Genomic DNA, 10,464 nt, shown 5'->3' on the forward strand with positions numbered 1-10,464 from the left:
CTCAACTGACAGGGAAACCACCACCACGGTAGATCTCCAATCCCAAAGGGCGAAATGCCCTAAATACGGTGCTGAAACCACCACCCACCCCCAAAAAAACACAAAAACAGCACCTGTATTATCAAACGCCACTGATCACGGTCTCTCCCCTGCCAGCTAAGTCCACGCATTGAGGTGGAGAAGTGCGTACTTGGAGCTGCGAAGAAACGAGCACGAGTGTTTATAGCAAAAAATAATTGGGATCTGAAACACTGTCCAGCAACAGCTAGTAAATTCTATTTTTGATTCATATAATCAGGGGTGAGCGCAAAAGCTGACCCCCAACTATCACAAATTCTGCAGTTGAGTATCCCACATTTGAAGACATCACAGGCATCAGCAAACCCACAGTACAATAGGTTAGCCTCATCCTGGGAGAACTTTTTTCTTTATTTCCAAAATATACTTTATTCATAAAAATCTGTAAAAATTACATTCCCAAACAGTTTAAAACAGCATCAAGTCAAAAAATACAAACAGTGCAAAGGTGATCAGTTTCCTTCTACACAATCATGAGTTGCCTCACAACTCTTCCATTTCATTGTCATTTTACATTTACAGCACACAGAATTTTCCCGATACAGTTCGAGGGGTTTCCCATGGATCCAGCCCCTCAGTTCAGCTTGGTGGGGGGACCTTACACTGTGGCCTTTCCCCATTGAGCCTTTGCTGCGGCTGCCCCAAGCTTAAGTGCACCCCTCAGCACGTAGTCCTGGACCTTGAAACGTGCCAGTCTGCAACATTCCGTCACAGACAACTCTTTGCACTGGAAGAGCAGCACGTTTCTGGCAAACCAAAAGGCATCTCCCGCTGAATTGATCGTCCTCCAAGCAGTTGATGTTTGTATCAGTGTGCGTCCCTGGAAACAGTCTATAGAGCACAGACTCCTGTGTTATCAGGCTGCTTGGAATAAACCATGACAAAAACCACTGTATTGCTTTGAACTTTTTTTTTATTTCCAAAATATACTTTATTCATAAAAATCTGCAAAAATTACATTGCCAAACAGTTTCAAACAGCACCAAAAAATACAAACATTGCAAGGGAGATCAGTTTCCTTCTATACTATCATGAGTTTCTTCACAACCCTTCCATTTCACTATTGTTATGCCAATTACAGTTTCACATTTACAGCAAAAGAAAATATCAACAAAACAGTTCGAGGAGTTTCCCATGGATCCAACCCCTCAGTTCAGCTTGGTGGGAGGAACCTTATTTTTTTTTATTTCCAAAATATTCTTTATTCATAAAAATCTGTAAAAATTACATTGCGAAACAGTTTCCAAACAGCACCAAAAAATACAAACATTGCAAGGGAGATCAGTTTCCTTCAATACTGTCATGAGTTTCTTCCCAACCCTTCTGTTTCACAATTGTCATGTTAATTACAGTTTTACATTTACAGCAATTGAGAATATTAACGATACAGTTCGAGGGGATTCCCATGGATCCAGCCCCTCAGTCCAGCTTGGTGGGGGAACCTAACACTGTGGTCTTTCCCCATTGAGCCTTTGCTGCGGCTGCCCCAAGCATTAGTGCGTCCCTCAGCACGTAGTCCTGGACCTTGGAATGTGCCAGTCTGCAACATTCGGTGGTGGACAACTCTTTGCACTGGAAGACCAGCAAGTTTCGGGCAGACCAAAGGGCGTCTTTCACCAAATTGATAGTCCTCCAGCAGCAGTTGATGTTTATCTCGGTGTGCGTCCCTGGGAACTGCCCGTAGAGCACAGACTCCTGTGTTACAGAGCTGCTTGGGATGAACCTTGACAAAAACCACTGCATCTCTTTCCACACCTGCTTTGCAAAGGCACATTCCAGGAGGAGGTGTGCGACCGTCTCTTCCCCACCACAGCCAACGCGGGGGCATTGTGCGGAGGGGCGATACTTCGGGTGTGCATGAAGGATCTGACGGGGAGGGCCCTTCTCACCACCAGCCAAGCTACGTCTTGGTGCTTGTTTGAAAGTTCTGGTGATGAGGCATTCCGCCAAATGACTTTGACGGTCTGCTCGGGGAACCATCCGACATGATCCACCGTTTCCTTTTCCCGTAGGGCCTTGAGGACATTCCGTGCAGACCACTGCCTGATGGATCGGTGGTCAAAAGTGTTTTCCCGCAGAAACTACTCCACGAAGGATAGGTGGTACGGCACCGCCCAACTGCATGGAGCATTCCGCGGCAATGTGACCAGGCCCATCCTTCGCAACACCGGGGACAGATAGAACCTCAGCACGTAGTGACACTTGGAGTTTGCGTACTGGGGATCTACACACAGCTTGATGCAGCCGCACACGAAGGCGGTCATCAGGATGAGGGCCACGTTGGGTACATTTTTCCCGCCCTTGTCCAGAGATTTGAACATCGTGTCCCTCCGGACCCGGTCCATTTCCCTGCTGCTGGAGGACCATCAATTTGGTGATAGACACTCTTTGGTCTGCACGAAATCTGCTGGTCTTGCAGCGCAAAAAGTTGTCCACGACCGAGTTTTGCAGACTGGCACATTCCAAGGTCCAGGACTACATGCTGAGGGACGCACTTTTATTAAGGTTGTTAAGATAAAGATTCTTTCTCTTCAAAGGTGATCAGAGGGCGAGAGAGAGACAGAGGGAAATGTCCCGACTCCAGAAAAGAATGCAAAATCTGCTCTGGCTGCAGTCGATGGGAGTCGAGGTCAAGGAGGATGTCCAAGAGGTGAAGAACGAGCAGGCCTCGCTCTTTGCCACGGAGGCCTCCAAGATCATCTTCCGGTCCAGAGTCCTCTCCATTGAGCAGGATGAGACGTGCTCACGTTTATTCTTCCAAAATGTACACAGAGAGAGCTCTGTTATCAGCAGCTTGAAGGAACAGGATGGCTCAGTAACGTCTTTGCAATCCAACACAGCGGCACCGTGGCGCAGTGGTTAGCACCTCAGCCTCACAGCTCCAGTGACCCGGGTTCAATTCTGGAGACTGCCTGTGTGGAGTTTGCAAGTTCTCCCTGTGTCTGCGTGGGTTTTCTCCGGGTGCTCCGGCTTCCTGCCAAAAGACTTGCAGGTTGGTAGATAAATTGGCCATTATAAATTGCCACTAGTATAGGTCGGTGGTTGGGAAATATAGGAACAGGTGAGGATATGGTAAGAATAGGGGATGAGTATAAATGGGTGGTTGATGGTCGGCACAGACTCGGTGGGCCGAAGGGCCTGTTTCAGTGCTGTATCTCTAAAAAAATATTAAGGATCAGCAAATCCTTTAATGCTGGGCTGCAAGACGCGAAGCCCACAGACAGCACGGCTTCCCAGTTCTTCCTGTCATCTATCACAGAGGTCTTGGAAGACAGCATGAGGGAGAGACTGGACAAGCCGCTAACTCTGGACGAGCTGACAAAGGCCATCAGGTCCATCGAGACGAGTACATCTCCCGGAAGCGACGGCTTACCGGTTGAGTTGTATTCGGCCCTGTGGGACTGGGTCGGCCCAGACCTGCTGGAAGTATACGACAGTATGCTCCTGGCCAGCAGCATGTCAGAATCCATGAGGAAAGGCATCATCACCCTCATCTGCAAGCGGAAGGGGGTGAGGGCGGAAATCAGAAATTGGCGGCCCATCTCACTGCTTAATGTTGATTACAAGATTCTGTCCAAAGTCATAGCCAGTCGAGTCAAGTCTGCTCTGGAGTTGGTGATTCACCCTGACCAGGTCTGCACTGTGCTCAGCAGGAAGCTCTCTGATAGTCTCACACTGCTCAGGGATATGGACATCTGCCTCATCAGCTTGGACCAGGAGAAGATTTTTGACTGGATATTGCACACATTCATGATGGACGTGCTCTCCAAAATGGGGTTTGGGGAGGGAATCTGCAATTGGTTCAAACTGCTTTACACAAACATCAGTAGTGCAGTCTCAATCAATGGGTGGGAATCATAAAGTTTCCTGATCCAATCTGGAGTCAGACAGGGCTGTCCTCTCTCCCCTGTCTTGTCTGATTGCTGTATCGAACCTTTTGCAGAGTCCATTAGGAAGGATGCAGGCATAAGAGGGGTGACAATCCCAGTCAGTGGACGCACTCAGGTAAAAGCCTCCCTGCACATGGACAATGTTGCTGTCTTCTGCTCGGATCCACCATCCCCTCGCAGACAGATGAGCATCTGCGACCAGTTCGAACCAAAGTCAACTATGGCAAGAGTGAGGCCATGTTCTTTGGGAACCGGGCCGACCGATCCTTTGTCCCCTTCACCATCAGGTCAGACTACCTGAAGGTGCTGGGGATATGGTTCGGAAGGGCCGGGGCCTGCTCCAAAACCTGGAACGAGTGGCCAGGGTGCACAATAAACTGAGTGTGTGCGAGCAGCGATCTCTCTCCATTGTGGGTAAGAAAATGGTCATCAGGTGCGAGGCACTCTCGTTGTTGACGTACGTGGCGCAGGTCTGGCCCATACCCCACTCCTGCACTGTGGCAGTCACCCGAGCCATTTTCCGCTTTATCTGGAGATCTAAAATGGACCAGGGCGGGAGGGACACGATGTTCAAACCTCTGGACAAGGGCGGGAAAAATGTACCCAACGTCGCCCTCATCCTGATGACCACCTTCGTGTGCAGCTGCACCAAGCTGTGTGTAGAGCCCCAGTGCACAAACACCAAGTGTCACTATGTGCTGAGGTTTTATCTGTCCCCGGTGTTGCGAAGGATGGGTCTGGTCACATTGCCGCGGATCGCTTCATCCAGTTGGACTGTGCCGTAACAGCTATCCTTCGTCGGAATGTTTCTGCGGGAAAACAGCTTTGACCACCAATCCATCAGGCAGTGGTCTGCACGGAATGTCCTCAAGGCCCTACGGGAAAAGGAGATGGTGGATCCGGTCGGATGGTTCCCCGAGCAGACTGCCAAAGTCATTTGGCAGAATGCCTCATCACCAGAACTTTCAAACAAGCACCAAGATGTCGCTTGGTTGGTGCTAAGAAGAGCCCTTCCTGTCAGATCCTTCCTGCATGCCCGAAGTCTCACCCCCTCCACACGCGGCCCTCGAGGTGGCTGCGATGGGGAAGAGGCAGTTGCCCACCTCCTTCTGGAATGTGTCTTTGCAAAGCAGGTGTGGAAAGAGATGCAGTGGTTTTTGTTGAGGTTCATCCCAAGCAGCTCTGTAACACAGGAGTCTGTGCTCTACAGGCTGTTCCCAGGGATGCACACCGAGATAAACATTAACTGCTGCTGGAGGACCATCAATTTGGTGATAGACACTCTTTGGTCTGCCCGAAACCTGCTGGTCTTGCAGCGCAAGGAGTTGTCCACGACCGAGTTTTGCAGACTGGCACATTCCAAGGTCCAGGACTACGTGCTGAGGGACGCACTAAAGCTTGGGGTAGCCACTGCAAAGGCTCAATGGGGAAAGACCACTGTGTAAGGTCCCCCCGCCATAGTGAACTGGGCAGCTGGACCCATTGGAAACCCTTGTGCTGTATACACCAGGTATGGGTTTGCTGTAAAATGTCCATGTCAGGTAAAATGGAATGGAAGGGTTGTGAGGCAACTCACTCCTGTATTGAAGAACACTGATTTCCTTTGCACTTTTTGGAATGTCAACTTGGTGCTGTTTTGAACTGTTGTATAATGCATTTTTTACAGATTTATATGAAGAAAGCATATTTTTAGGAATAAAAACCTGGGAATTCATATGCATAGTTCTTTGAAGGTGGCAGGACACATTGAGAAAGTCGTTAGCAAAGCATATGCGATATTGGGCTTCATAAATAGAGGTACTGAGTCCAAAAGTAGGGAAGTTATGCTGAACCTGTATAAATTTCTAGTTGGGCCACAACCAGAGAATTGCATCCAGTTCTAGTCAACACACTTTTGGAGGGATGTGAGTGTCCTTGAGAGGGTGGAGGAGATTTAACAGAATGGTTCCAGACATGAGGGATATTAGCTGTAAGGTTAGGTTGGAGAAGCTGGGGTTGTACTCCTTGCAGCAAAGGAGATTGAGCGGAGATTTGATAGACATGTACAAGATTATAATAAATATGACAGGTTTAGATAACTTACAGGGCGATGGGGATAGAGCGGGGGAATGGGACTGAATGGATTGATTTACATGGGCTTGATGGGCAAAATGACTTCCTGTGCTGTAGTGACTCCAGGACTCAATGACTCTCTCTCCTTCTCTCTCTTTCTCTCTCTCTCTCTGTCTATCGCTTTACCTCTCTCTGCCTCCCTCTCTCTATCTGTCTTTAGCTGGTCCTCTAACTTTCTTTCTCTCTCTCTCTCTCTTTTTTTTTCACTCTCTCTCTCTCCATTACACACATATTTGTCAATCACATGTCAAAGAAGGAAGCGTAATGAAGGAATGTCTGTGCCCTTGAAAATGTTTCCAGCAGAATAGTTAAATGTTTAAAGTTTCTGTTGGGAGTTTGACCTGAGACGGTGAGACACAAGGATGTGAGGTTATTAAAGTCTTCACCAAATGTAATAGGGAATAATTTTCTTCACTGGTGAACCCAAAGGAACAAATATGGCACAAGAATGAGAAAAGTCAGAGGATTGAGAAACATCCAATGGTTCTTCACATCTACAAGTCAGCAGACCCAAAGAAAAACAGTAGGTTGAGAGTTCAGATCCAGTGATAGACTGGACAAATATCGAGCCAGTGCTTTTTTCTTTATAAACCTGACATCTGTCCACTTGGCTATTGCACCTCGTCTCGATGTATCTGATAATACTGATACTATTTGTATTCCACAGTTGCTTTGAAATCACAGGCAATATAAATGGATTGGGAATGTCAATGGTCAGGAACCATTAATGGATTGGGAAAGTCAATGGACTGGAAAATATCAGTGGATTGGGAAATTCTATAGACTGAGTTATTTCAATGGATTGGGACAGTTCAGTACATTGTGAAACATCAATGGATTAGGAAACAGGAATTAAAGGGACAGATGAAGTTCAACCTGGAAAAGTGTGAAGTGATTCATTTTGGAAGGTCGAATTTGAATGCAGAATACAGGCTTAAAGACAGGATGCTTGGTAGTGTGGAGGAACAGAGGGATCTTGGGGTCCATGTCCATAGATCGCTCAAAGTTGCCACCCAAGTTGATAGGGTTGTTAAGAAGGCGTATGGTGTTTTGGCTTTCATTAACAGGGGGATTGAGTTTAAGAGCCGCGAGGTTATGCTGCAGCTCTATAAAGCCCTGGTTAGACCACACTTGGAATATTGTGTTCAGTTCTGGTCGCCTCATTATAGGAAGGATGTGGAGGCTTTAGAGAGGGTGCAGAGGAGATTTACCAGGATGCTGCCTGGACTGGAGGGTATGTTTTACGAAGAAAGGTTGAGGGTGCTAGGGCTTTTCTCATTGGAACGAAGAAGGATGAGAGGTGACCTGATAGAGGGGTACAAGATGATGAGAGGCATAGATAGAGTGGATAGCCAGAGACTTTTTCCCAGGGCAGAAAGGGCTATCACCAGGGGGCATAATTTTAAGGTGATGGAGGAAGGTTTCGGGGAGATGTCAGAGGTAGGTTCTTTACACAGAGAGTGGTGGGTGCGTGGAATGCACTGCCAGCGGTGGCAGTAGAAGCAGATACATTAGGGACATTTAAGCGACTCTTGGATAGGTACATGGATGATAGTAGAATGAAGGGTATGTAGGTAGTTTGATCTTAGAGTAGGTTAAAGGTTCGGCACAACATCGTGGGCCGACTGGCCTGTACGTTGCTGTACTGTTCTATGTTCTATGTTCCAGATGAAAGGATTGCATTAATCAATGGATTAGAATGTGGAGAGGCAGGAGAAAATGATGCCATTTTAAGTAGGGGGCCGGGGGTTAGTAGAAACAGACCAGGGCTATTTTACTCTCTATCTCATTCCTTTCTTCTATCTGGCTCATTATCACATCCTCTCTCTCTCAGAGCGGTGGGAATCGCTGGAACCCACACTTGTTGCTCAGGTTGTTTGGTTCCGGGAAAATACAAGGTCCACATCAGATTGACAGGAAGGATAAATGTGATTCAGAGCCAATCATATTCCTTTTGGTGATGTGTGCTCAGCCTTGTTATATCAGCAAAGGCAGCAGGAAATGCAAATCCTGAAGAGTTTTGATAGAGTAAAGAAGGAGAAAGTGTTGCCAGTGACAGAAGGGTCAGTAACCAGAGGAAACACATTTAAAGTAATTGACAAAAGAATTCGAGTTGTGATGAGGAGATTGTTTTTTCAGCAGTGTGTTGTTCTGGTCTGGAATGCAATCCTGAAAGGTCAGTGGAAGCAGATTCAATGTTAACTCGAAATGGAATTGGATATATACCTGACATGGAAAATATGACAGGGCAATGGGGGAAAGGACAGGAGTGCGGGATGTGGGATTAATAGAATAGCTCTGTTAAATATCAAGCAAATGCACAGTAATAAGGTTCTGTGCTTGGACCTTAGTTATTTTCACTCTATCAACGGCAGAGAAGGCTCGAGGAACCATGTGGCTTCTCGTCATGTTCTTCCCAGTGTCCAGGATAAAGTGCAACATGACACTGATTTCCAGATGGCCGACACAAATGAAACGGACATCTTTTCTGGAAACATCACATTTAAAGTGATAAACTAATCATAAGGCATGGACGGGGATTGAACCCGTGATCTTCAGTTTACTATACTGACGCCTTACCACCTGGCCACCATGCCTTTCCTGAACAAATACCTGAGGCTCCAGAGGAGGATTTGTGATTCTTTTTCAATTTGGTTGAAACAGCATCGAGAAACATGCACAGAAATGAAGAGGGATTGTGGAATGGGGAACAGATCAGCCTCATTTACATCATCAGCATCATGAAATCTTCATTCAGACATCCCATTCCCATCCTCAGCTTTTCTCACATCTGTACAATAATATGAGTGGACATTGGGTTGTTACTGGGCAGATTATATAAATAGACTATGTGCATCATCACAGGAAATGCTGTAATATAATCTGTACGGCACCTCATGGAGAGTTGTAGATGGAACCTTCAATGCAAGGTGTGCAGAGTAAACTCAGGTTATTTTAACCGTCAGATTCTTATAAATTCTGTACTAAGCCTTGACATATATCAGAATATTATATGGGGGCCACAGTAAACCAAAGCGAAGATGGAGAAATCTTTGCCTGTACCTTTGAAAAGGTCACTGGACTGAACCAAGCCGAGGACTGGCCGAGATGGTTCCAGAGGTTTGCAAGGTATCGTACTGCATCGGGTCTCGTGCAGAAGCCAGACATGGAACAGGTCAGTACGCTATTGTCTGCAATGAAGGGAGTGTGCAGGCAACATCCTCATGAAGAACAGAAGGCAACATGTGAAGAAGTTATTCAGGCACTCAACCTATTTTAATTGAGGAAAAAAATGTCATCGTGGAGCCAAAGTTAAAACGCTGCATTTGCTGACAACGCAACCACCAGGTGACGCTGTACTAGCACATGCGCAAATGCAGCCTCTTCCACTGAAACGTCACTGTCTGTGACATTCAGGCAGCTGCCAGGCTTAAAGATGGAGCTCCTCAATTTATCACAGAAAACAACTTCGACCCAAAAATCCCCTCAAAGGTTGCCATCGCCGACTCCGTCCCACCCCCAACAGTCCCCCGCTCCTTCTTGTGCATTATATCGTACCAAGTCATCTTAATTCACCTAAAGTGAATTACTTTCGGAGCAGTGACTGTCATTTCATAAGCAAATATGGCACATATCTACACAATGGACATGTTTTGGTTGATACTCGGAGAACGTTGCGCTGTTTGAAGTCTCATCAGAAGGACAGCACCTCTGACAGTGCTGCACACCCTCTGTAATTCAGTGAGGTTTCATAGAGTCATAGAGTTATACAGCACAGAAACAGGCCCTTCGGCCATCGTGTCCGTGCCGGCCATCAAGTACCTATCTATTCTAATCCCATTTTCCAGCACGTGGCCGTAGCCTTGTATTCTGTGGCGTTTTGAGTTCTCATCGAAATACTTCTTAAATGTTGTGAGGGTTCCTGCCTCTACCACTCCTTCAGGCAATGTGTTCCAGATTCCAACCACCCTCGAGGTGAAACATTTTTTCCTCAAATCCCCTTTAAACAGTGCCATCCCATTCTCCGGACGATCATTCCCCACTTCCCCCCATCCCACTCTCTGACTGCTCACTCCCCGCTTCACCCACCACCACCCCCATCCTGCTCTCTGGCTGCTCACACTCCAGGCCATGGGCTCTGCCGCTTCCCTCCTCTCGGCCACTCGCTCCAACATTGCCCCATCACCCCTCGAGGCTCGCCTTGCTTTATCGGGTGGTGCGGTGAAGAATGATCGAATGTTGGAGCGAGAGGCCGAGAGGAGGGAAGCAGCATGCCTTAGAGCTAGTGTCTGGAGGGACGTGGGGGGGGGAAGCGGGGCGTGAGTGGACGGAGAGAGGGCAGTGCGGGGATGGGGGGGGGTAGCAAGCGGCCGGAGGGCGGGGG

At 47.4% G+C, this 10,464-nt stretch overlaps 1 non-coding gene and 1 pseudogene across 1 annotated transcript; both read right to left on the reverse strand.

The window, feature by feature from the left end:
- Window positions 1-295: 295 nt before the first annotated feature.
- On the reverse strand, window positions 296-443 carry LOC137363040 (U1 spliceosomal RNA; annotated as a pseudogene).
- An 8,162-nt stretch (window positions 444-8,605) lies between these two features.
- On the reverse strand, window positions 8,606-8,677 carry trnat-agu (transfer RNA threonine (anticodon AGU)). Its single transcript has one exon. It is a non-coding gene; the product is annotated as a tRNA-Thr (tRNA).
- Window positions 8,678-10,464: the final 1,787 nt, after the last annotated feature.

The sequence above is a fragment of the Heterodontus francisci genome, unplaced genomic scaffold, assembly GCF_036365525.1.
Source record: "Heterodontus francisci isolate sHetFra1 unplaced genomic scaffold, sHetFra1.hap1 HAP1_SCAFFOLD_51_2, whole genome shotgun sequence".
Taxonomy (NCBI): domain Eukaryota; kingdom Metazoa; phylum Chordata; class Chondrichthyes; order Heterodontiformes; family Heterodontidae; genus Heterodontus; species Heterodontus francisci.